Raw genomic sequence first — 24,258 nt, 5'->3', positions numbered from 1 at the left:
TATTTAGAAGGCATGTATCCAATTGTTCTATAAAAGCTGGGCACAGTAATTCAAATGTACATTCAGGTATACTATCCAAGGTAGACTTTTTCAGCTGTATCTATATAAAATGACATAGCTTTCTTGACTCTCGTATTAAGTCTGAAGGGAGGATGAGTTCCTGGCTGGTTAGTTCAGCCACTCAAGATGTCAGAATTTTACTTTACAACTCTGCAGTTCTCTTGGCTTCTCCTCTTGGATGCAAGACGTCTGCCACATATCCCATCTTCACAGCACAACATCCAAAGCAAGGTGTGTCCCCTTTATAAGAGAGAGGACAGCTTTTTCCAAAGATCGCCAACTCTTCCTTTCCAGTGCATCACATGTCACACCATTTTGAAAGATTATTGCATGGTTTTGCGGATGTTCAAGCCTGCCAGTTCATGCCGTCTAAAAGCTATAGCTCTAGATTTATTTTTTTAATTTTGATTTTTAATTAACATGCAGTACAGATTTTTAATTAATATACAGTTCTATGAATTTTAACACACATGTAGATTCATGTAACTACTAGTACATACAGAACAGCTTAATCATGCCAAAACATCTACTCATGCTTTCCCATTGTTTATAAATTCATAACAGATATTGGGCTCTAGTCTTTTTTTTTTTCCTTGTAATGTCTTTGGCTGTTTTTGGTATCAGGGTAATGTGAACCTCATAAAATAAACTGAAAAGTGTTCCTTCCACTTTTATTTTCTGGAAGAGATTGTATAAATTGGTATTTCTTCTTCAAATGTTTGGTAGAATTTGCCAATGAAGCCATCTGGACCTCAAGATTTCTTTTTCAGAAAGTTTTAAATTATGAATATAATTTCTTCAATAGTACTATTTAGCTTATATCATTATATCTTTCATCTTTGGTGAGTTTTGTGGTGTTTGAGGAACCAGTACATTTCCTTTGTCATTCTTGTTCAGAGTTGATATATCTCTACCTACATTGACAACCATATCAGACACATTATAATCTTTGACAGCTGCCAAGCATTTTTAAAGAACAAAATGGAATAAGAATAGACTATTCTATTCACCCAGATACTTACCATTCCTTCATTCCTGATGTTCTGAGTTTCCCCCAGGATCCTTTTCTCTCTGAGAAAGTTCCTTTAAAAATTGTTAGAGTAAATCTTCTGACAATGACTTTATCTGCTTTTCTTAATCTTAAAATGTCTTCATTATACTTCCATTCCTTAGGGATATGTTCTCTGCATCTAGAATTGGGTTGACTGTTCTTTTCTTAGCATGTTAAGTCTGTTCCATTTCTGCCTGGCTGCCATGTTTCATGATGAGAAATCTGTAGTCATTTTAGTCATTGCTTTAGTATTGATGATGCTTTCTTTTTCTTTGGCTGATTTCTGGATTTTTTTCTTTGTCTTTACTCATCATAAATTTGATTGCGGTGTGTCTGGGCATGTTTTGTTTTGTTTTGAGATTTGTTCTACCTGGTATTCACTGGTTTTCTTGAACTTGGTTTATTTCTATCAACAAAGTTGGGAGATTTTCAGTCATTATTCCCTTACATATTTTTTCTTCTCTGTAGCCTTTTTTAAAAAAGAGGTTTGTTTTATTTATTTATTTATTTATTTATTTATTTATTTATTTATTTATTTGAAAGAGAGAGAGAGCATAAGAAGGAGGAGGAGCAGAGGGAGGGGCAAAGAATCTCAAGCAGTCTCTGCACTGAACACGGAACTGCTGCAGGTTTTAATCTCACGACCCTGAGATCATGACCCGAGCTGAAACCAAGAGTTGGACACTTAACTGACTGAGCCACCCCAGTGCCCTCTCTGTAGCCTTTATTATCTCCTTTTGGGACTCTGATAGAATGGACATTAATCATAGTAAAGGAGAGGGGAAGGAGTCATAATTTTTATTGATCTACATACAAGTTTAATTCTTCTATCATTCCCATTTTGTAATTGAGCTTATCTCTAGAGATCTTGTTTTCGTTGGCTTTTTTTTAAAAGTATCCTTTAGATTCTTGTTTATATTAGCTATTTCTTTGTTGAAACATTCTATATTTACATTGCTTTCAAGAGCATTTGCACTTGCTCATTGCAGTATCCCTCTGTGGTTTTGTTAAAAAGCACTACCCCCCAGACAATTCTAATACAGGTGTCATGGCTTTTGTAGATTGTGGGGTTTTATTTTCTAAAGGTTTTATTTATTTATTTGAGAGAGAGCAGATTGAGAGAGTCTGAGCAGGGGGGACGGGCAAAGGGAGAGGGAGAAGCAGGCTCCCCATTGAGCAGGAGGCTCGATGCAGGGCTCAATCTCAGGACCCCAGCATCATGACCTGAGCCAAAGGCAGATGTTTAACTGACTGACCATCCAGGCACCCCTAGATTGTGCTTTCTAATGCAGGTTGAGACTTTCCTGGTTCTTTTTTTTTTTTTCCTGGTTCTTCATATGCAGAACGATTTTATATGATACTCTGAACATTTTGAATATTATGTTGTGAGGCTCTCAGCCTTTTAAAAATCCCATGGGGGACACCTGGGTGCTTGGCAGTTGAGTGTCTGTCTTCAGCCCAGGGCGTAATCCTGGAGTCCCAGGATCGAGTCCCACATTGGGTTCCCTAAATGGAACCTGCTTCTCCCTCTGCCTGTGTCTCTGCCTCTCTCGCTGTGTCTCTCACGAATAAATAAATAAAATCTTTTAAAATAAATAAATAAATAAATAAATAAATAAAATCCCATGGAGAATGTTGATATTCCTGTTTAAGCAGGCAGTTGATTTGGTTGGGCTTAATTCACAAATTCTGACCAGCTGTCTTTTGTTCATGGTGCCAATGTCTGTACAGTTTTCAAATCCTTTGCATTGTAGTTCGGGTCTATGCTGCTTGTGCCCCACCCAATGGTCATCTTGGGACCTGAGTAGCAGTCAGTCCTGTCTTTCTGTTCAACGTCTGTGGGCTGCTCTTCAGGGTCAGCTGCATGAGCACCTTGTAGGTGAACCAAGGATTTCACAAACAATTTTATGGGGTAGCTTTTCCAAGCTCTTCACTCTCCCAAATCTTTCTGATACTTTCCAGTTCTCATCTTTTTTATCCCTATGGCCAGAAATAGGGGACTTTATTTGTCCCCTTCTGCTACACAGTTTCCATGGCTGTGCCAACTTCTTGGTTCAAATGACAAGAGACAAATCATTAGGGGTTTCCCCCATTCCTGAGACAAAGGCTCCTCTGATCAGAGGGGAAGATTCTTTTTCCTCAGAGGCTTTTGGTGTCTACACTATCAGTTAGGGCCTAGGGGACTGAAGAAATGAAAAAAAAATTAAATATTTTCTTCACTCCCTCTGAGCATTGCCAGACCCCTTTCCCACCCAGAAGTCAGAATTAGAGGGTTTCTTGGAGCTCTGCTGTCCACACCAATGCTCCCTTCCAGGCTGCACACGGCATTACTTCTAGCTTGAGAACGCCAGAGGAAAACTATAGTAAACCCTTTGCTGGCTTGGTGGTCCTTCAAATTCCCATCTTCTTCCCCAATTCCCCCGTGAAAGTTTACTTCTCAGAATCTTTAAGTAAGTAACAGTAAAGCTGTTTCACGCTTTCTGTCTGGGTTTTTGTAGCCACATTCAGTGCAAGAGGTAGGGAGGAATGTTGTTCCATCTACCCATAACTAGAAATTCTCAGAAAATTTTCACAAAAGTTTTCTTCATTCTAAGTGGTTCATTGAATGTTGTGCTGTAAATTAAGTCACTATATCTGAGCTATGGAGGATTGAGTGTCTCTAAAACAGTGAGCAAATGCCACAGGACAACCCCCTTCCCCCCGAAATAGGGATACACTATGAACATGAGGTCCACAATCAACAGCCTTCTCAATCCTGAGAGCTAAGCTCTGAAATCTATTACAACTCAGTTTGTTTTCTTAGAATATTGTGCTTATAATGAGATTTCAAAGTCAACTGATTTCCAAATTGTTTCCTTTAAATTGAGCTGAAAGTCCTGATATTCCTGGATTTTCCCCTCAGGAAGCTTCTGTCAATGATGGAATACTCCCTAAGTACTAGCGAGGGCAAGATTTTTGGTTCAGTCTCTACACGTTTACTTGGCAGGTATTATTAAAGAAAACTTCATCCTTATACTCTCACTTGAGCGTTGCTCTTATACATCATCCCTGCAGGGGCACGGCTAAGGAGATAAGGTTAGTGTCAAAAGGAAGTAGTCCCTCCTGACCTCAGGTGGGACGTCTAGTTCTGGGGAAGAAAGGAACAGAGAAAGGCCCTGCAGACCATAGATTGGATGACATTCCTAAGTGGAGCCTTCATGTTCCTTGATAAAGATTTTTTTTAAGAGACCATTGAAAAGAAAGAAATTCTGAATGTCTTGTATATCCTAGATTTATTTAGTTTTCTGCTGTCTCATACCCTCCTAAAGTCTCCGTTTAAAAATATATTTAGAAAACAGGATATTCACAATCCAGGAAGCATAACATTTAGATCTAACGCCACACTTAAAACCTTGAATCTTCAATGAAAGGGAAACATGTAAAACTGATTCTAGTTCACTCTGTCAACAGCCAGGTTTGAAAGCCAGACAGTTCTGGGGGTTGTTTGTTTTTAGGTCCTGTTGTTTCATGCAGTGGCATAGATTTTGCACATCACTTTTCCTCATGTTGCCGTGTCTCTCAATGTGTGTCCAGTGCCCGTGATCTACATGGGACAATGCATTTTCTCCCCATAGAGAACTTGGCGATTTTCAGCGATTTTAGTCATCTTTCAAAGCCCTAACCCCTTGGCCTTCTGCCTAGTGTGTAGACATGGGGTCACAGACACCCCCTTGGGTGTGCTCTCAAGATTTCAGGGGGTTGCAGCCTTCATCAGCCCTGGCAGCCAGCACACAGTATTTACTCCTACTTTGCACTCAAGCAAGCTAATAATTACTGGAGGTAGAACCATTGAACTTATTATCATCCAGGGACTCATTGAGATGAGATGGGTAGCATATATAGATATTCAGTGTGTCGTGATTTTTTTCGTGTGTTATAGCGACAGGGCCTCAGAAGGGCAATTTTCTATACAATTCTAATTTTGCGTGAAATGATATGGGTGGTGGTTTTGTAACATTCTATATGAGATGGGTTGGTGCCAAGCAACCTCTTACTTCTGTATGATTTGGAAAGCTGTAGTACATGTTCCAGAGAGGATAGCCTCAAGATTCAGCTATACCGTCGGTCCAGCAGAACCATTAGCCCTCATGAACTGTTTTGTATGGACACTTACCCCATTAAAAAGAGAAATAACTTACTGTTTTATTACAACCATATGACATGCTGTTATAGAAACAATCAGATCTTCCAAAAATAGGGGACTGATGAGAAAACTATAGCTCTCTGCAGAGTGTTAGGAGGGCAATTATGTTTTAAAGATTTTTTAATAACATGGGAAATGTTCACCATTGAACATCAAGTAGAAAGGACAGGAAAATATTACTTCAATAATTATATTTTATTTGCTTAGAGGAAAATACTGCAATGTTATCTCTGGGTGGTAGGTTGATTTTTAATTGCATATTTACATTCTGGATTCCTTTCCATTTTTCACCATTATAAATAATGCCATGACAAACAACATGGTGCAGGGCTTTTGCTCCAAATTTCTGATGAAGTCCTTAGGACAGAGTCCAGAAAAGGAATTACTGAATCAAAGGAAAATAATATTAAAAAGGAACTTTTTATCTCAACGGTATTGCCAAATTAGTATCCAGGAAGGCTGTGCCAAGGCCTGTTCCCATCAATGTGAACGTGAAGTCTCAGCAAACTGTGCACTCAGTCTTCTCACTTAAAAATACAATCTTTGCATCTTAGGGATGTGGGAAATGCTATCTCATTTTTGCTTTAATTTGCATTTATTTTTATACTATTGAAGTTGAACATTTCCCACATGTTTAACATTTGTGTTTTTCCTTTGTGAATTATCTGTTCACATCCTTTAGCATTTATGCTTTAATGAGTTCCTTTGTATTTGAAGAGTATTATCCCGTTCCTATATTCATTGCGTATGGTTTTCCTAGTTTATTGCTAAATATTTAATTTAGTCTCTTATGTCTTTAACACACAGAGTATGTTGCCAACTCTATGGATCTTTAGTTTTCTGCTTATCTTTTATTGATTTTCAGCTTAGAAAAGTTTTTCATATTTTACCTATGTATTCTAATTTATGTCTTTAGTGTTTTACAGTAAAATATGAAGTGAGGAACAGGTTGGTTTTTCTTTCTAAATGCCTCTCTTCCCAATACCATATGAGAAGGAAACCTTTTTTCCACTCAGTTGTTTCTACTTATTATTTGTATTTACTGGGACTTAATTCTGGACATTGTTTTCTCCTGCCCGTTCTTACATCAGTACTTTTTTTCATTATTACAGTTCTGTAATACATTTTATTATTAGATATGGCATTACTGTTCTTAATTATTTTTAAAGCTTTTCTTGGCCTGCTCATTCTTCTAGATGACCTTATGAGTCAGAGGGAAACTTCCAAAAACAATTCCCTGGGACTTTTATTGAAATTGCATTAAATATCTGAATTAATTTGGGAAGAATTAACATCTTTATGTAATCTCTTCATCAAGAAGGATAGTATTATATGCTATTTTCTTTCAAAGCTTTTAAAAATTAGTTAATTTTTAAATATTTTATTTATTTATTCATGAGAGACAAAGAAAGAGGCAAAGACACAGGCAGAGGGAGAAGCAGGTTTCCTGCAGGGAGCCTGATGCAGGACTCGATCCGAGGACCCTAGGATCATGACCTGAACCAAAGGCAGATGCTCAACCACTGAGCCACCCAAGCACCCCAAAAGCTTTTTATTAAAAAAAACCTATTTGTTTTTTTATATTTATTTATTTAAGCAATCTGCATGCCCACTGTAGGACTCGAACTGACAACACCGGGATCAAAAATCATGCTATTTCTTCCTACTGAGCCCACCAGGTGCCCTGAAAGGCTTTTTAAATATCTTGCTAAAGTTGTACAGGTTTCTTCATATGAGTCCTAAATATCACTTTCAAGTTTACTACTGGTTATTTTGTCCTTTCTATGTGATTATAGAGATTTTTCTCTTTGGATAATGGCCATTTGCTCTATTATGTGTTTGACCACAGCCAGTTAACCATTGCTGGCTTTGTGATTAACACTGGGCCTCAGATTTAGATAGCATGCAGACCCCAGCCAGCTCAGGCCTGGCTGGTGCACCCTCAGTATAACCTCTCCTGGTGTCTGCTTGCTGATTTAGGCCATGAAATAATAAGACCCATCTTGTAAGTGTACCTTGGTGGTTAAGTGAATTAATTCATGTAATTCTGAGCACTCATCTTGTTCTACTCTTTCTTCAGAATCGCTGTCCTTCTCAGGTGAAGTACCTCCTGCTCTAAGCTCTCCTTAGCTCTCCACACTTACCACCCACTATTCCAGTGTGTCTGAGAATTTGTCTTTGGAAATCAAGCTTTTTACTTCCTGAGAGGCTTTGTGTTCTCTGATTTCACTCTTTGAGAGCTCATATCTCCTTCCTTTCTGTTTTCTTTCTCCTCTTAAATCTTCCCCCTCCCATTGCAGTTCAGGGGTAAAGTGCCCTGAAGGCTGTTGGGTCCTCTCCCTCTTGTCACCATACCTCCTGAACTGAAGTGAACTGCAGTTTCTTTGTCTGCCTATAGTTTTCTGCCCTCCCTCTCTGCCAGAGGCCTCTTGGGCAGTGAGAAATGCACAGGTTACAGGGGAGGGCCCCATGATTTCTATCTTGTGGCAGAGCAGAGAACAGGTGTCTCTCTTCCACTGATGCTCTAGGTAGAAGCCCCTGCTCCCAGGAGCAGGGAGATCCCAGCCAATAGACCAGATTTTTCCCCCCAGTGTTTGGGAGTCAATGAAGTCAGGAACCACCCACCAACCTGCTGGAGTGAACAGGCATGGCCCTTGCCCCAGAGGCCTCACAGGTGAGGCAGGCAGACCTTCTCCAACTTCCCTCCGCCTTCCCTTTGCACTCCCCACCTGCCCAAGCCTGTGCCTACAGCAAAGGGGACTTGCCAGGACGTTGGCGGGAGAATGACTTAGGAACTCCTGCTGCTGCCTTCTCCAGAAGCCCTTTGGCTCTTCTTTTCTGTTAAAAGATCTAAATGGTTACTGCTGCCACACGAGAAAACTATTGATTTTCTAAATGTTTGTCTGTACCTAGCCACTGTTACTACATTCTCCAGAATGACAGTTGTGTATTTTGTTTTTTTCTAGACAATCATACTGTCCTCCCAATGGTAATCATCTTGTTTTCTCTATTCTCGTGGTCATATTTTTTACTTTTATTTCACATCATATTGTTGGCCAGCATATTGGGAACAATTAGCATACGAATGATAGCAAGCATCCTGGGCCCTTGGTTATCTGAGTGGGGATTCTTCACATGTATGAGGATGTCTGCTATTGTCTTAAGATAGATCACTCTTACTTTTTTCAGTAAGTATTATTCTTTGCCAAGTTTAAAAAGTCCTGAATGAATATTGTATTTTACTCAGATCCATAGAGATTAGCACTTTTAAAATTGTATCTATTGATTTGATTTATCATATTCATTGATTTCCCTGATATTAAACTGAATCTGTACCCTGCTATGATAAGCTGTGCTTTTAGTATATTTTAAATTAGATTTTCTAGTTCAGGCTTTAGGATCTTTACATGTGTCCATAAGTGAAGTTTATCAGTTGTTTTCCTTTTGTGTATTTTGGCATCAAAGTTACATTGACTTTTCCTCTTTTGCTTTATCCTGGAACAGTTTATATGACATGAGCAATATTATTTCTCAACAACATGTAAAAACTAATGAAATTATTCCTATTTGAAAAGCTTTTCAGGTATTTTATTAGGATTGCTTTATAATTTCATAAATTTTATTCCATTTCTTTTCAATCTTTTCTTAAAGCAGTACTGACAAATTACCCTTTTTAATAAAAGCACTAGCTTCACACACGAAAGACTCCACCAAAAAACTGCTAGAACTGATAAATGAATTCAGGAAAGTTGCAGGATATGAATTCAACATACAGAAATCTGTTGCATTTCTTTTTTAAAAAATATTTTTAATTTTTTTTTTGAGAGAGAAAATGCATGAGTGGGGGTGAGGAGGGGAGGGACAGAGGGCGAGAGACACAAGAAGACTCTTCACTGAACAAGGAGACTGACACGGGGCTCCATCCCAGGTATTAAGATCATGACCTGATCTGGAGGTAGAAAACCGACTGAGCCACCCAGGTGCCCCAACATCTGTTGCATTTCTATACACCAATAATGAAAGAGAAATATAAGGAATCAATCTCACTTATACTTGCACAAAAAATGGTAAGAGACCTAGAAATAAACCAAACCAAAGATATGAAAAACGTGTACTCTGAAAACTATAAAGCACCGATGAAAGAAATCGAAGATGACACAAGAAAGGGAAAGACATCCCATGTCCATGGATTAGAAGAGCAAATATTAAGATGTCTATACTGTCCAAAGCAGTCTACACATCTAATGCAATCCCTATCAAAATACCCACAGCATTTTTCACAGAGCTAGAACATACAGTTCTAAAATCTGTATGGAACCACCAAGACTCTGAATAGCCAAAGCGACTTTGAAAAAGAAAAGCAAAGATGGAGGTACCACAATTCAAGGTTCTAAGTTATATTATAAAACCATAGTGATCAAAACAGTGTGGTACTGGTGCAAGAATAGACACATAAATCAATAGAACAGAATGAAAATCCCAGAAATAAACCCAAAACTATATGGTCAATTAATCTTCCACAAAGCAGGAAAGACTATCCAATGGAAAAAGACAGTATCTTCAAAAAATGGTGTTGGAAAAAAAAATGGTGTTGGGAGGTGCCTGGGTGGCTCAGTTGCTTAAGCCTCTGACTTTGGTTTTGGCTCAGGTCATGATCTCAGTGTTGTAAGATCAAGTCCCAAGTCAGACTCTGTGCTCAGAGAAGAGTCTCCTGGAGATTCTCTTCCTCTACCTCCCCCTGCCTCTCTCTCTCTCTCTCTCTCTCTCTCAGATAAATAAAACCTTTTTTTTTTTAAATGTTGTTAGGGGACACCTGGGTGGCTCAGTGGTTGAGCATTTGCCTTTGGCTCAGGCCATGATCCTGGGGTCTGGGGATTGAGTCCCAAATCAGGCTCTCCACACAGAGCCTGCTTCTCCCTCTGCCTGTGTCTCTCTCATGAATAAATAAATAAAATCTTAAAAAAGATATTGTTAGGAAAACTGGACAGCAACACAGACATATGAGACTGGATCACTTTCTTACACCATACATAAAAATAATTCAAAATGGATAAAGATCCAAATGTGAGGCAGGAAGCCATCAAAATCCTAGAAGAGAACACAGACAATAACTTCTTTGACATCAGCCTTAGCAACTTCTTTCTAGATAAGTCTCCTGAAGGAAGGGAAACAAAAGCAAAAATAAACTATTGGTACTTCATCAAAATAAAAAGCTTCTGCACAGTGAAGAAAACAATCAACAAAAGTAGAAGGCAATCTACAGAATGGGAGAAGATATTTATAAATGACATATCTGTAAATGACATTAGTATCCAAAATATACAAAGAACTTATACCCCAAAATGAATAATGCAACTAAAAATGGGCAGAAGACATGAATAGACATTTTCTAAAGAAGACAGACAGATGGCCAACAGAGACATGATAAGATGTTCAACATCACTGATGCTCAGGGAAATGGAAATCTACAATGAGAGATCACATCCCACCTGTCAGAATGGCTAAAGTCAAGAATACAAGGAACAACAGGTATTGGTGAGGATGCAGAGAAAGGGGAACCCTCTTTCACTATTGGTGAGAATGCAAGCTGGTGTAGCCACTCTCGGAAAACAGTATAGAGGTTCCTCAAAAATTTAAAAATAGAACTTCCCTATGAGCCAGCAGTTGCAGTACTAGATATTTACCCAAATAACACAAAAATACTAATTGAAAGGGATACATGCACCCCTATGTTCATGGCAGCCTTATCTACAATAGCCAAACTATGGAAACAGCCCTAGTGTCCATCAACTGATGAATGGATAAGGAAGCTGTGGGATACACACATCTCTCTCTCTCTCTCTCTCTCTCTCTCTCTCTCTTTCTCTCTCTCACACACACACACACAGGAATATTACTCAGTCATAAAAAGAATAAAGTCTTGCCATTTGCAATGAAATGGTTAGAGCTAGAGAGTATATGCTAAAAGAAGCTAGTCACTCAGAGAAAGACAAATATTGTGTGATTTCACTCATGTGGAATTTAAGAAACAAAACAAATGAGCAAAGGGGAAAAGAGAGAAAGACAAACCAAGAAACAAACTCTTAAGTATAGAGCACAAACTGGTGGTTACTGGTGGGGAGGAGGGTTGGGAGATGGGTGAAATAGGTGATAGGGATTAAGGAGTGCACCTGTTGTGATGAGCACTGGATGTTGTATGGAAGTGCTGAATCACTGTATTGTACACCTGAAACTAATATTACACTATATGTTAACTGGAATTCAAATAAAAACAACAAAATGCTTTAAAAAGCACTAGTTTCAAAAAGTTTCTGTTAAGGGATCCTTGGGTGGCGCAGCGGTTTGGCGCCTGCCTTTGGCCCAGGGCGCGATCCTGGAGACCCAGGATCGAATCCCACGTCGGGCTCCCGGTGCATGGAGCCTGCTTCTCCCTCTGCCTGTGTCTCTGCCTCTCTCTCTCTCTCTCTCTCTCTCTCTCTGTGACTATCATAAATTAAAAAAAAAAAGTTTCTGTTAAAAATGTATTAACTTTATAAAAAGAATTTCATAATTTTTATTTCTTCTATATTTTTTGCTAGATATCTTTTCTCGATTGTAATTTTATTTGAATTTTTCTATATTTGATATACCAGTAATTTATAGGTTTTATACAGAATTTGCTCTTTTCTTTTTTATATTTTGAGAGGTGTAGTGTTTGCTGCAGCATTCAGTATATGGATGATGACTTAGTTATTGCAGCTGAATTGCTTAAATTATCATTTTGGAAGCCAACATGGCCTAAGGCAAAGAGCAAATGTTGTGGAGTCAAGATCAACCAGGGTTCAAGCCTGGGTTTTTGTGACAATCAATGGAACAATCTTGTGTGGGTGACATTATCTGGACCTCCTTCATGCCTTTGAGATTGGGGACACCTATCTCTACCTTTCAGTGTTTTAAGAGAGAAATAAATGAGGCCCCTTAGCAATGTGCCTCGCCTGCAGTTGGTAACAATTAATGGCAACTATTATTAAGTTTTGTCTACTTGATCTATTTCTTAACTGATGGAATATCAGATAGTCTTATCTCTCTTAGCTCAGGAAAATGTCTTGTTATGATACTATTGAATATTCTCATGCTTTTCTTTCTTATGAAATTCAAGTCTCCAATTTCTTTCATTTTTATCATTTTCTCTTTCATCATTTTATTTCTCTCTTATTTTTCTCTTTATTTAGAGTAAGTTAGGGCTGTTAGATTATTCATACAGTTGTCTCTGCAATCGCACCCCCCAAAATATATTTTCCAAATATAATGTTTGCCTACATAAAATGAATATACTAATATGTTACTTTTAAATAACACACAGAGGAGTGTACTAAGTGGAAGTGTATTAAGTAAAAAGTTCATACTATGCAGGTTTTGGCTTTCTCAGTACACAGTGACCTTTCTTTTCTGCCCTTTCCAGTTTATGCACCCTGCTCTTTCTTATTTATCATACTGTATGTAGGCACTACTCCACTAATATATTTTATTTTATTTTATTTGTCCACTAATATATTTTAGACTTTATAACACATACCCCCAAAACCAGAAGTTAAAAAGAAAGAATACAAATATATATGGATGAAGCATGTAATATTTTTTCTGACCCCACAGATGTTCTTGAACATCCTTTGCTTTCCTCTCACATTGGAGGCCATTGTCCTAGATCATATCAAATTTCTCTTCTTTTTATTTCTGCAAAATTTCCTTTTTCATACCAGATGCACATTAGTGGTTCCTTGTCTCTCTTCCCAGCTGAACAAATTTCTAGATGGTGTTGTCTTCCAAGTTCAAACACTTGACTTTCTTACTCTGCTATGGTCAATTGATAGTTCCCATTCAAATGTAAAGTGTAAATAAAAGCATCTTTTTCTATTTTCATGTTCCTGTATTATATAGTATATGTAAAAACTTTTTGCTTAGTGTTCAGCTCCCATGGGAAATGGGCTTTCCAGATGCTGAGATGCTGGGTTGCTGGAGGCAGGCGCACTGCTCTGGGTTGTCTGGGCCTCAGTTCTGCTTTTACCAATGAAGTGATGATGGGATGGTTCAGGAACTAGGAGCCTGGGTGGCTCAGTGGGTTAAGCATCCACCTTCAGCTTAGGTCATGATCTCAGGGTCCTGGGACTGAGCCTGGCATCAGGCTCCCCACTCAGTGGGGAGTCCACTTCTCCCTCTCCGTTTGCTCCTCCCCCTCCTCATTCTCTTTCTCTCTCTCTCAAATAAATAAAAAAATCTTTTAAAAAAAAGGAACTAGGAGAGCTTGATGGATATGAAATTCCATGGATAGAAGTAGTGAATCAAGAGACAGTGCTAGTCCTGTCAAAATAATGGCTGAGCCATGGTGCTGCACAGAGTTAAAGCATATCAGATTGAGGAAGGCCCTACCTGTGTCACCAGCAGATGTAATATCTATGTTAGGAACTCTGAACCATAAGAAGCCAGCATCTTTTCCTACTCAAGGTGGAACGTTGAGTTTGATAAATTTCTGTGGCTTTGGCTCACTGACTCAAGAACTTAGAATGAAGGTGGAGATGAGTGCAGAAAGGGGCTAACAGCTCCACATCACTTGCCATCAGGGAAATACAAATCAAAACCACAATGAGATACCACCTCACACCAGTGAGAATGGGGAAAATAACAAGACAGGAAGCAACAAATGTCGGAGAGGATGTGGAGAAAGGGGAACCCTCTTGCACTGTTGGTGGGAATGTGAACTGATGCAGCCACTCTGGAAAACTGTGTGGAGGTTCCTCAAAGCGTTAAAAATAGAGCTACCCTATGACCCAGCAATTGCTCTACTGGGAATTTACCCCAAAGATACAGATGCAGTGAAACAGCAGGACACCTGCACCCCAATGTTCATAGCAGCAATGTCCACAACAGCCATACTGTGGAAGGAGCCTCGGTGTCCATCGAAAGATGAATGGATAAAGAAGATGTGGTTTATGTATACAATGGAATATTACTCAGCCATTAGAAACGACAAATACCCACCATTTGCTTCAACGTGGATGGGACTGGAGGGTATTATGCTGAGTGAAGTAAGTCAATCGGAGAAGGACAAACATTATATGGTCTCATTCATACGGGGAATATAAGACATAGTGAAAGAGATTATAGGGGAAAGGAGGGGAATTGAGTGGGGAAAATTAGAGAGGGAGACAAACCATGAGAGGCTTCTGACTCTGGGAAACAAAGGGTTGCAGAAGGGGAGGTTGGGGGGGATGGGGTAAGTGGGTGACAGGCACTAAGGAAGGCCCTTGAGAGGATGAGCACTGGGTGTTAATATGATATGTTGTCAAATTGAATTTAAATAAAATATTTTAAAAATAATATGATTTTAAATAAAAAAAAAAAGAATGGGGCTAACACAGTGGGCTATCCTTAAAAAGTCATGCTTGCAAGGTTAACCCTTGGGTAGCATCTGGGAAATTGGATTTGGGGATTTTCCTTCATACCTAGAATGGATCAAGAGTGGCTCACTGTGCCCAAACTCTTTGTATATACAATAGAGTTGATGCCAAACATCTGCTTTCCTTCTGCGAATCTTGAATTTTAGTACATGCCAGGCACAGAACCTACATGACCAGCCCCTGGTAAAAACCCTGAACCTGGGACTCTAAGGAGCTTTCCCATTAGACAGGATTTCACACATGTTGCCACTACTGAATGCTGGGGGAGTTAATAAGGATGTCCTGTTGACTTCACTGGGAGAGGATTCTGGAAGCTTGTTCCTGGTTTCCTTCAGACCTCACCCCATGCATCTTTCCTTCCTGATGATTGTGCTTTATATTCTGTTGGCAGTAATAAATCATAGTCAACAGTAGAACTATATGTTGTCCTCAGAGTCCTCTTAGCAAGCCATTGAACTTGGGGGTGGGTCTTGAGATCTCCAGTAATCTCCTCTTCCCAGCAGGTTGCTGCTCCTGAGCCCCTTCTATGTAAGAATTCAGATGCTGTTGTTGGGGTCAGGGCACAGGTTTTTCCACCACCACCCCCAGGTCCAGTAATCAGCCACACAATGTCCCTTTCTCAGTAGTCACCCTAGACGGCCCTCTGTGGCATTTCACGTCACTGGAGACTAACTACCTGCCCATTATTGAACACACCCCTTGATTTCCAGATCCTCCCTCTCTCTTTCTTGGTTCTACTTTCTGGCTCTTCCTTCCCAGTTCCCTTATCCTCCTCCCTCTTATGTATAGATACAAAAAAGGTACTCTTCTGTTTCTGTTTTAAGTCCCCAAACACAGAAGCAGTACACTAAGTGCCAAGTTTCCCAGGAGCCCACTGTTCTTCGTGTATTAGCCCGGGCTCCTAGAACAAAATATCACAGACGGGGGGCTTAAAGAACAGAAGCTTATTTCTCTTTCTTCTCAGATGATAGAGATCAAGGTGCCTGGCAGGATGGGTTTCTGGCAGGAACCCTGTCCTTGCCTTGTAGATGGCTGCCTTCCTGTTGGGTCTTCACATGGCCCTTCCCCTGTGCATGTTCTCCTGGCACCTCTTCCTCCTCTCTCTCTCTCTCTCTCTCTTTTTAAAGATTTTTTATTTATTTGGGATCCCTGGGTGGCGCAGCAGTTTGGCGCCTGCCTTTGGCCCAGGGCGCGATCCTGGAGACCCGGGATCGAGTCCCACGTCGGGCTCCCGGTGTATGGAGCCTGCTTCTCCCTCTGCCTGTGTCTCTGCCTCTCTCTCTCACTGTGTGCCTATCATAAATAAATAAATAAATAAATAAATAAATAAATAAATAAATAAATAAATAAATAAATAACAATTTAAAAATCTTAAAAAAATAAATTAAAAAAGATTTTTTATTTATTCATGAGAGACACAGAGAGAGGCAGAGACACAGAGAGAGGCAGAGACACAGGCAGAAGGAGAAGAGGGCTCCCTGCAGGGACCAGGACCCCATGATCCTGGGCCAAAGGCAGACATACAACCACTGAACCACCCAGGTGCCCTCCTCTTCCTCTTCTTGTAAGGATATTAGTCCCATTGGATTAGAGCCCACCTTTATGCCTCATTTAACCTTAGTTACTTCCTTAAAGGCCCTATCTCCAAATACAGTCCTATTGGGGGTTAGGGTTGCAATGTATGAGTTTTGGGGGGATACAGTTCAGTCCCTAAAACTTTATAAGAGGTTGAGTTTGAAGTGTTAGGCAAAAGAATTTCATTATTTCATTGGAGAGAGTTGATGGTGGGCTCTGGGCTTTCTGTAACCTTCTTAGAGTGGGAAGAAAGTTTGATCTAAAGATGTTTCCAAAGAGCCATTTATAGAGCTTGACCTGTGTTTACTGGATTTTATTTTATTTATTTATTTTTTTTATTTTTATTTATTTTTTGATAGTCACAGAGAGAGAGAGAGAGAGAGAGAGAGAGGGAGAGGGAGAGGGAGAGGCAGAGACACAGGCAGAGGGAGAAGCAGGCTCCACGCACCGGGAGCCCGACGTGGGATTCGATCCCGGGTCTCCAGGATCGCGCGCTGGGCCAAAGGCAGGTGCCAAACCGCTGCGCCACCCAGGGATCCCTACTGGATTTTAAAGAATGTAGGGGCTGGTGTTTGCACCACATATGAAACACCTACAGGCCTGGGCTGGAGCTGGAGCTGCCGTCTGATTTGGGTAGCCAAGCAGAGACAGCCAGGCTGCACTGGGAATAGTGCCTAACTGCAAAGAAGCAGTCAGTTTTGGGTTGCCTTGAGGACCATCTACAGGGCCAATAGCATTCCAGTGGAAGGAGAGACCACCAGAAGGTGAGGGGTCTTATAACCAGCCAAAGGGGAGGGAGAGCTAAACCACTTGGAGGAATTGTAGCTTGATGTGCCTCTTTCCCTTACTCCTCCATCTTGGCTATTTCCAACCCAGGTGAGGCCAGAAACCACAGCTGGACACTGGGGAAGGAGGTGGACCTAGGAAAGACTGAAGAAACAAACCTATTCCTCTTCCCTGTCGCACAACCTAGCCTGGGTCAGGCCCCAGTCCAAGGAGGGAGGAAGATGTTTTCTACTACGGGAGGTCTGGAGTTCTGGATTGGTAGCCTGGACTGGACCTCTGATTCCTTAGAGCCAATGTCAAATCTACAGGACCAGCCCAGTGCTTGCCCCAAAGCCAGGAGGCAGCTGTAAGACAGGAAGCCGTGAACAGGGAATTATGAGAAAGGAAAGTGATTTCTGCTTGTATCCTGTGGAGTCCAGAACATCCAAGACACCAGCTTCATGGGCGCTTCCGAGGCCCTTCGTGGTCTTCCCTTCTCTCCTTCTCCCTCTGCTCTTGATAAATTCATACAGACCAATACTAGAGGTGGAATTTCTTGTCTCATTGTTTATTTTTTTGAGTAGGTTCAAAAATCAAAAAGCATAGGAAAATGTACAGTGAAATGTTCTGTTCTTGTGCCTTGCCTACCCAGTCTTACCTGTGCAGAGACCAGTAACTGTTATTAGTTTGGGAGGTGGGACATTTCAGGTATTTTTATGAAAATATTTATCCAAATAGGAAAATATACTCTCCTTGATCACCTTTTTAATTCAGATCGTAGCATCCATACTGTAATGGTTCTGCACCTTGCTTTTTTTCACTTGAGAATCTATCTTGAAGATCTTAGCAATCTTTCCATAGATCTTGAAGACTTCTATTTAAAAAAAAAATTTAAAGATCTATTTATTTACTTTAGAGAAAGATGAGAGCAAGCACCTGTGGAAACAGCAGAGGGAGAGGGAGAGAGAACTTCAAGCCAACCCTGTCCTGAGTGTGGAGCCTGATGCCGGGCTTGATCTCATGTCCCTGAGATCACGACCTGAGCCCAAAGCAAGAGTCAGATGCCCAACCGACTGCATCACTCAGATGCCCCAGATCCTGAACACTTTTAGATCTATGTTTGTAGCTTTTAGGCACTCATCTTCCAACCTGCCAGCACCTCAAAATCAGCATTTCCCAAAGACCTGCTCTCCCTGATTTTTTCATTTTTCCTAATTAGCCCCCCAGTCTGCCCATTATCCCGGACTCAAACTTCAAGGTCACTGTTGCCTCTTCCCTGCCTGTCCTTCCAAGTCTTGTTGGTTGCACCAGAAATGTCCTTCCCCTGGATAAAGTGTTCTCCACACCCCCCTTTCTACCCTGGCCCAGCCTTCTACCGTCTTATGGAATGCCCCTTCCTAAGCCACCGCTGCCCCTTCCAGCCAGCTCCATTACCGCTGATTGCCCCTTTCAGCTTCTTAGAATCCTTTTCCCCCTTTTAAGGTTCACTTTAGGCTCACTGCCAAGCCCTTGAGAATTTCTTAACTCGAGCCTTTGCTCCTGCGCTGGTCCTGTCTTGGTACATCACTTTGAAATCAGTCAAAGTCAGTCACTTGATTTTGTCCTGGGGTAACAGACTGCAAGCTCCTGGAAGGTAAGCTTGTGCCTTATTGGTCTGTCTGTTGCCCCATAAGACACGGCCCACTCACCTGGTCCTTTACAGGTGTGCTTTTGGAATGTAGTTGATTGATTGGATTTGAGTCTCAGAAGTTTTTGTCCTTCTCCTAACCTGTCTCCTTTTCCTGTAGATTCCTTTCCTTCTTCTTGACAGTGATTTTTTTTTATTTTTATTTATTTTTATTTATTTTTTTATTTTTTTAAACATTTTTTAAATTTATTTATGATAGTCACACACACAGAGAGAGAGAGAGAGAGAGAGAGAGAGAGAGGCAGAGACACAGGCAGAGGGAGAAACAGGCTCCATGCACCGGGAGCCCGACGTGGGATTCAATCCCGGGTCGCCAGGATCGCGCCCTGGGCCAAAGGCAGGCGCCAAACCACTGCGCCACCCAGGGATCCCTTGACAGTGATTTTTTATTATTGTTTCACGTCATTGTGAATGTTTCAGCTGGTTGGTCCTAATGAATGCTGTGTAGTCCTGGTCCTCCCACAGCTTCCTGCCCTAGTTCAAGTGCTTTAGTGTGATTTACATGGCAGTGGGAGTAACAGGACGGTCCTTAGCAGGTTAGCTTCCTGCACTCCTTCCTAAGTGGATCATGGTATTTGGCAGCTTAAGGAGGGAAGGATGAGGCCTGGTAGGAGTGAATGCCACTCTCTCCTGCTACAATCGCTTGCTTGCTTGAGATTTGTAAACAACCACATGGAGTTTTGCATTCAGGGTCTGTCACATTCCATGAAATGGGGTGGGTCTGGGAAGCTGCCCACCTTTGTCTCTGGGGCATGAGAATCCAGAATGGCAGTCAGGTACCATGTTAGGCCTGGGCAGACCTCACTTATTAGAGCAATTCTTTTTAGTGGAAGAGGTTTCAGATGCCTGTAGAGTTGTATGTGAGAGGCTTGGGTCCCCTGGGAATTGACTGTCCAAGGAGAATCACCAAAGACCCTGCCTGCAGGCAGAATGGCAATTTGGGGGAAAAACAGCCTTTAGGCAATGGTCGTTTATATTAAAGCCCCTGAAGGCCATCTCACCCAATTTCCCACTAAATTCTTTCCTAAGTGGCAAGATAGGAAGACATATTAAACTCTCAAAGTTTGCAGACACATACAAGCCTGTGCTGGGACTAACGCCAGCATCTTATGCACAGGAGAGCTGGTACACCGGGGAGGCCGGCATCAGAGGTCCGGAGCTGAGTCCCCTTGCTGGCACACACGAGCTGTGTAGCCATGATCTCGTTACTTTTAACCCCTTCCCACCTCCGTTGTCTCTCGGATACAGTGTGCTAGAGGAGAATCTGTTCCTATTGCTGGGGTAGAATCAGATAAGATGATAAATGCAAAGCTCTGAGCTCAGGGTCTGGCATTTAGCATGTGTTAAATAAATCCTTCCGATTACTTATTAAGATTCTTCTAAATGATTAAGAAAGGCCTCTAGTGGTTGACCTGAGGCCCAACAGCTAGACCAGAGGGAGCAATTTATATTTCAATTTGCCTGTATGTACCAGGCAGCCATTGCACTCCCCTGCCAGGTAGTGCTGGGGTCCAGAGAAAGAGTGTTCCAGACAGAACCCATCTGTGACCCTGCTTCACCAGAGGCCCAGGTGTCTGCCCACAGTTTGTCCAAGTGTAGACACACTGGAATCCCAGTTCTGTTCCCCATGTGAGTTTCTGCAGGCTACTGAACCTCTCTGTGCCACATTTTTCCCACCTGTAAAGTGGGCCACTGGAAGGCTTCCATGAACTGGCGTGTGGGTGTCTCTGTAAGCAATGCCCACCACAGCGTTAGTGCTCAGTAAAAGGTAGATAGTTTGATCATCATCAGACTTTCCAGACCTGCTTCTACCTGGAATGGTTTTCGTGTAAGGGACTTAATGTAAAAACCTCCCTTTGAGGTTCTGTCTGTCTCACTTCTTCTGGGATGGATGGAGTCAGGGGGTGGGGACATGAAGACACCCTTCTGGGAGCAGTGTGGATAGCTCATGAGATGTTCCCAGTTCTGTTTGGCCATTAAACTAGGATCTGTTGAAGAGAGCTTTTTATTTTTCTAGTCTAAATCTGAATAGAACCTTGTGCTACTGGTTGGACTGGGGTTGAGCTGTGCATTGGGGTGAGGAGTCTTCATTTACATCAGGTCTGCAGAGAATGTTCTCTGTACACACACACTCAGGAGCTGGAGCTGAGCACATCCTAAGAGAGGTGTGGGGTCCCACCTAGACTATTTCTGCAACTGTGGGCCTGCGGAAATCTATCTCCCTTTGCTCCATAACAGTAAAAAAAAAAAGGCAGGGGGCTCATATTTTGATCCCCAAAAACCTGTCCACATGTCCTTTATTAAGTAGCACAAAGCAAATTCTCCCACAAACTGGACCTCCTCTAAGTCACAGAAAGTCTGTGCCAAACCACCTGTCCTCCTGCACTGCAATTGGCATTGCCCATGGGACCCTGAACTCTCCTTCCCCAGAATTTTCTCTCTGGCCAAGGGTTGGAGTAGTGAATGGGCTGCTCCCCTCATGGGTCCATCATTTCTGTTTGTCAGCTTTGGGCGTGGTGTTCTCAGCCAAGGGCACCATCTGTGAACACTCCCTGGTGACTTTGACAGCAGCTGCACTTAGACTCTTGAAATACACCAGTTCTACACCGCTGCACTCCCATCACTTTAGGGGGAGCTTTCAGAGAGGGGAGTGATCTCCCTCCTCCTATCCGGAAGGTGGACTGTCCAAATACAGTAGCCCTGTTCTCCTGGCTCTGAGAATCAGGTGCTCTGCTACCTTCTATGGACCATCCCTATTAGACTCCAGGTGAGAGACAGCAGTACTCACTGCACCAGGGCCAAGAGCTTGAGTGACACAGCTTGGTGGATATACTTTAGTTAAGGTCTCATTAGGGCTTCCTAAAAAGTGATCCATGCCCTTGAGCTTCCCAGCCTTTGTGAACTGTTAGATGTTGCCATGGGTGACAGACATTTGGAACGATGCTCACTGCTTACAGAACACCATTCCAGAGGGAGGGCTGGGGAAGGAGATCTATAGTCCTTGGGCCATCTTCTTGTCCAGTGTTTCTGGACCTCTCTCTTCTTCCTCTTCTCCTCCAAGTCCCTCTCCTTCTTTTGCAGAGCCACCCCACCACCAGGAGCATTTGTTTCCCTAGTTGCCTTATCCCGTGAAATTTTAATAGTGCAGATATGTTGTATATCTGTTTATGTACTGTGGCCCAAGGAGGGCCACAAACCATTGTAATATCAAGATTGTTTGTCTCCTAGGAATCCATTTTCACCTCATCAAGGGTGATAACTATTTCTCTAGAGAATGCATATTCTAGTCTGAGACCTTGGGGCCATCTAGCCCTGAATGAGCGGGGGTGATTTGGGGTGAGCAGAGGGTCAATACAAGTGTTTAACAAGCGTGCTCTATCTGAAATTTGGAGCTCCATAGAGCTAGCTCAGTGTGAATGCCAGGAACGGTGGGCTTTTCTTTTCCTACAGCTTCTAATTTCCTGCTTTCACAAATAGTGGATGACTATTTTGGGGCAAATGTATCAGTCTGCATTTAAGAGAGTTTCCTTGCCTTGTATTTTTGGTAAAAAAAAAAGTAGTTATAGGTCAAAAGGCATCAGAATGTTACAGCATCTTAAATTACTGTCAATCAGTATCCAGGAGGAGTGGACCAAGAAGGCATAAGAGAGCCTATCTCCTCTCTGTATCTCCACCAACACTGGGCAGTATTCTTTCTAGAAGTATTGGCTAATTTGAGAGGCAAAATGGCACCTCAGTGATGCTTGATTAGCTTCTCATGATGGCCAGAGAGGGTGGAATTAATTAATTACTAATTAATTAATATCTCAAAGGTGGAATTGAATTAGTTAATTTCGAGGGTGGAATTTTAGATGCCTCTATCCCGTTGAATAGTGAGAGGAAAACCAGTGTCCTCCAGTAGCCCAGTGACTGCCCCATCCATTTGCTGCTAAATTTTCCTTTCCTACTGACTCGTCACACTCCTCTCCTACTCCTTTGGATTTTTTTTTTTTTAAATCTACACTGCAGTGTGTTTCTGGACTTCTTTTTCTGAATTATTGGCATCTTGATGATGACATCTGCTCAGCTTTTTGAAACAGGTTTTGAATGAGAGCTCTTTGAAGGTAGTTGCACTCTGGGAGTGGATTGATATGTGCACACTTTGGCAAACTCATGTGTAGACACCTGGGCCATCTGCACCAGTTGGGCTAACATGTGGTGAGCTCTTGGGGGAGACGCCCTCTTGAGCAGTTCTAAGGGTGCAGAATGCCACACTGATGAGTCACCGAGGCTCAGGCAGGACCTTGAAGGTCTGTTTTTATCTAAGTTGGCTCAAGTTCACCTTACTGGTCAATATCATGAAAGATGTGGAACTGGGCAAAGGAAAAACAAGCCAGAGATATCATTCATTCATTGCATGAGTACATACAAAGTGCTTGCCATCATGTGGAATATACAAAGAAGTTTCAAACTGGGTCCCTGACCTTGCAGAACTTACAAAGCAGGTGGGAAATAGGTACACAGATCAGTGACTGAGATACAGGCTGATAAGTTCTAGGACAGATGCACATGAAGGTAGATGGAGAACAACTCTGTCTAGTGAGATGAGGGTCAGAAAGAAAAATAAAAAGAGAACATTATATTTAAGTTCCATCTTAGAGAATGAGATGACGTTCATTAGGCAGACAAGTCGGGGAAGGCATCCTGGATGGAAAGAACAGCATGTACCAGAGGCATGAAGTTCTGAAAAAGCATGGCATTTTGTGCAGAGGTGGGGAGTAAAAGGCAGCAAAAGGGGTTTGAACACCATCCTGAAGCGATTTCCTTATTTTGATCAAAGATGCCATTGAGGGATCCCTGGGTGGCGCAGCGGTTTGGCGCCTGCCTTTGGCCCAGGGCGCGATCCTGGAGACTCGGGATCGAATCCCACGTCGGGCTCCCGGTGCATGGAGCCTGCTTCTCCCTCTGCCTGTGTCTCTGCCTCTCTCTCTCTCCCTCACTGTGTGCCTATCATAAATAAATAAAAAATAAAAAAAAAAAGATGCCATTGATGTTTATAAAGCACGATCAGTTATGCTTTGGGGGGAATAAACTACTGTATGGGAGACAGAGTGGAGGTGAGAGTGTGAGAGCAGATAGCCACTCCACTGGTGAGGCTGTAATTTTAATTCGGTGCATTGATTCTTGCAGACATTTCCCACCATGATGGTGATTGAATTAACAAGGAAGAAAGAGCAAGCGCAGGCTTGGAAGAGGTGAAAGACGTGATGTTTCAGTTTATGTGTGGGTGACAAGGATGAGGAGGTGTGGATGAAGCTGCAATTTCTATGAAATTTACAGCTGGGCAAATTGAGGCCGGATGATACAGCAGGTGTGAGGGTGGCCACTTGAGTGAGCGGTGCTGGTCGGGCACGGAGGTATAGACCTACTGGCAAATAGTTAGGCATATGTGTTACTGAATGTACCAATATTGCCAGTTTTTTGTTCTCCCCCTTGGTATTTTAAGAATATTGGACAATTTTCA

General features: G+C 41.8%; 1 protein-coding gene across 1 annotated transcript in view; it reads left to right on the top strand.

The window, feature by feature from the left end:
• The window catches only part of CALN1 (calneuron 1), a 483,340-nt gene that overhangs the window by 278,780 nt on the left and 180,302 nt on the right, over positions 1 to 24,258 (top strand). The gene's annotated exons all lie outside the window — the stretch shown is intronic.

This window comes from Nyctereutes procyonoides, unplaced genomic scaffold (assembly GCF_905146905.1).
Source record: "Nyctereutes procyonoides isolate TBG_1078 unplaced genomic scaffold, NYPRO_anot_genome, whole genome shotgun sequence".
Taxonomy (NCBI): domain Eukaryota; kingdom Metazoa; phylum Chordata; class Mammalia; order Carnivora; family Canidae; genus Nyctereutes; species Nyctereutes procyonoides.
The sequence above is the reverse complement of the archived record's forward strand: the minus strand, read 5'-3'. Positions and strand labels throughout refer to the sequence as shown.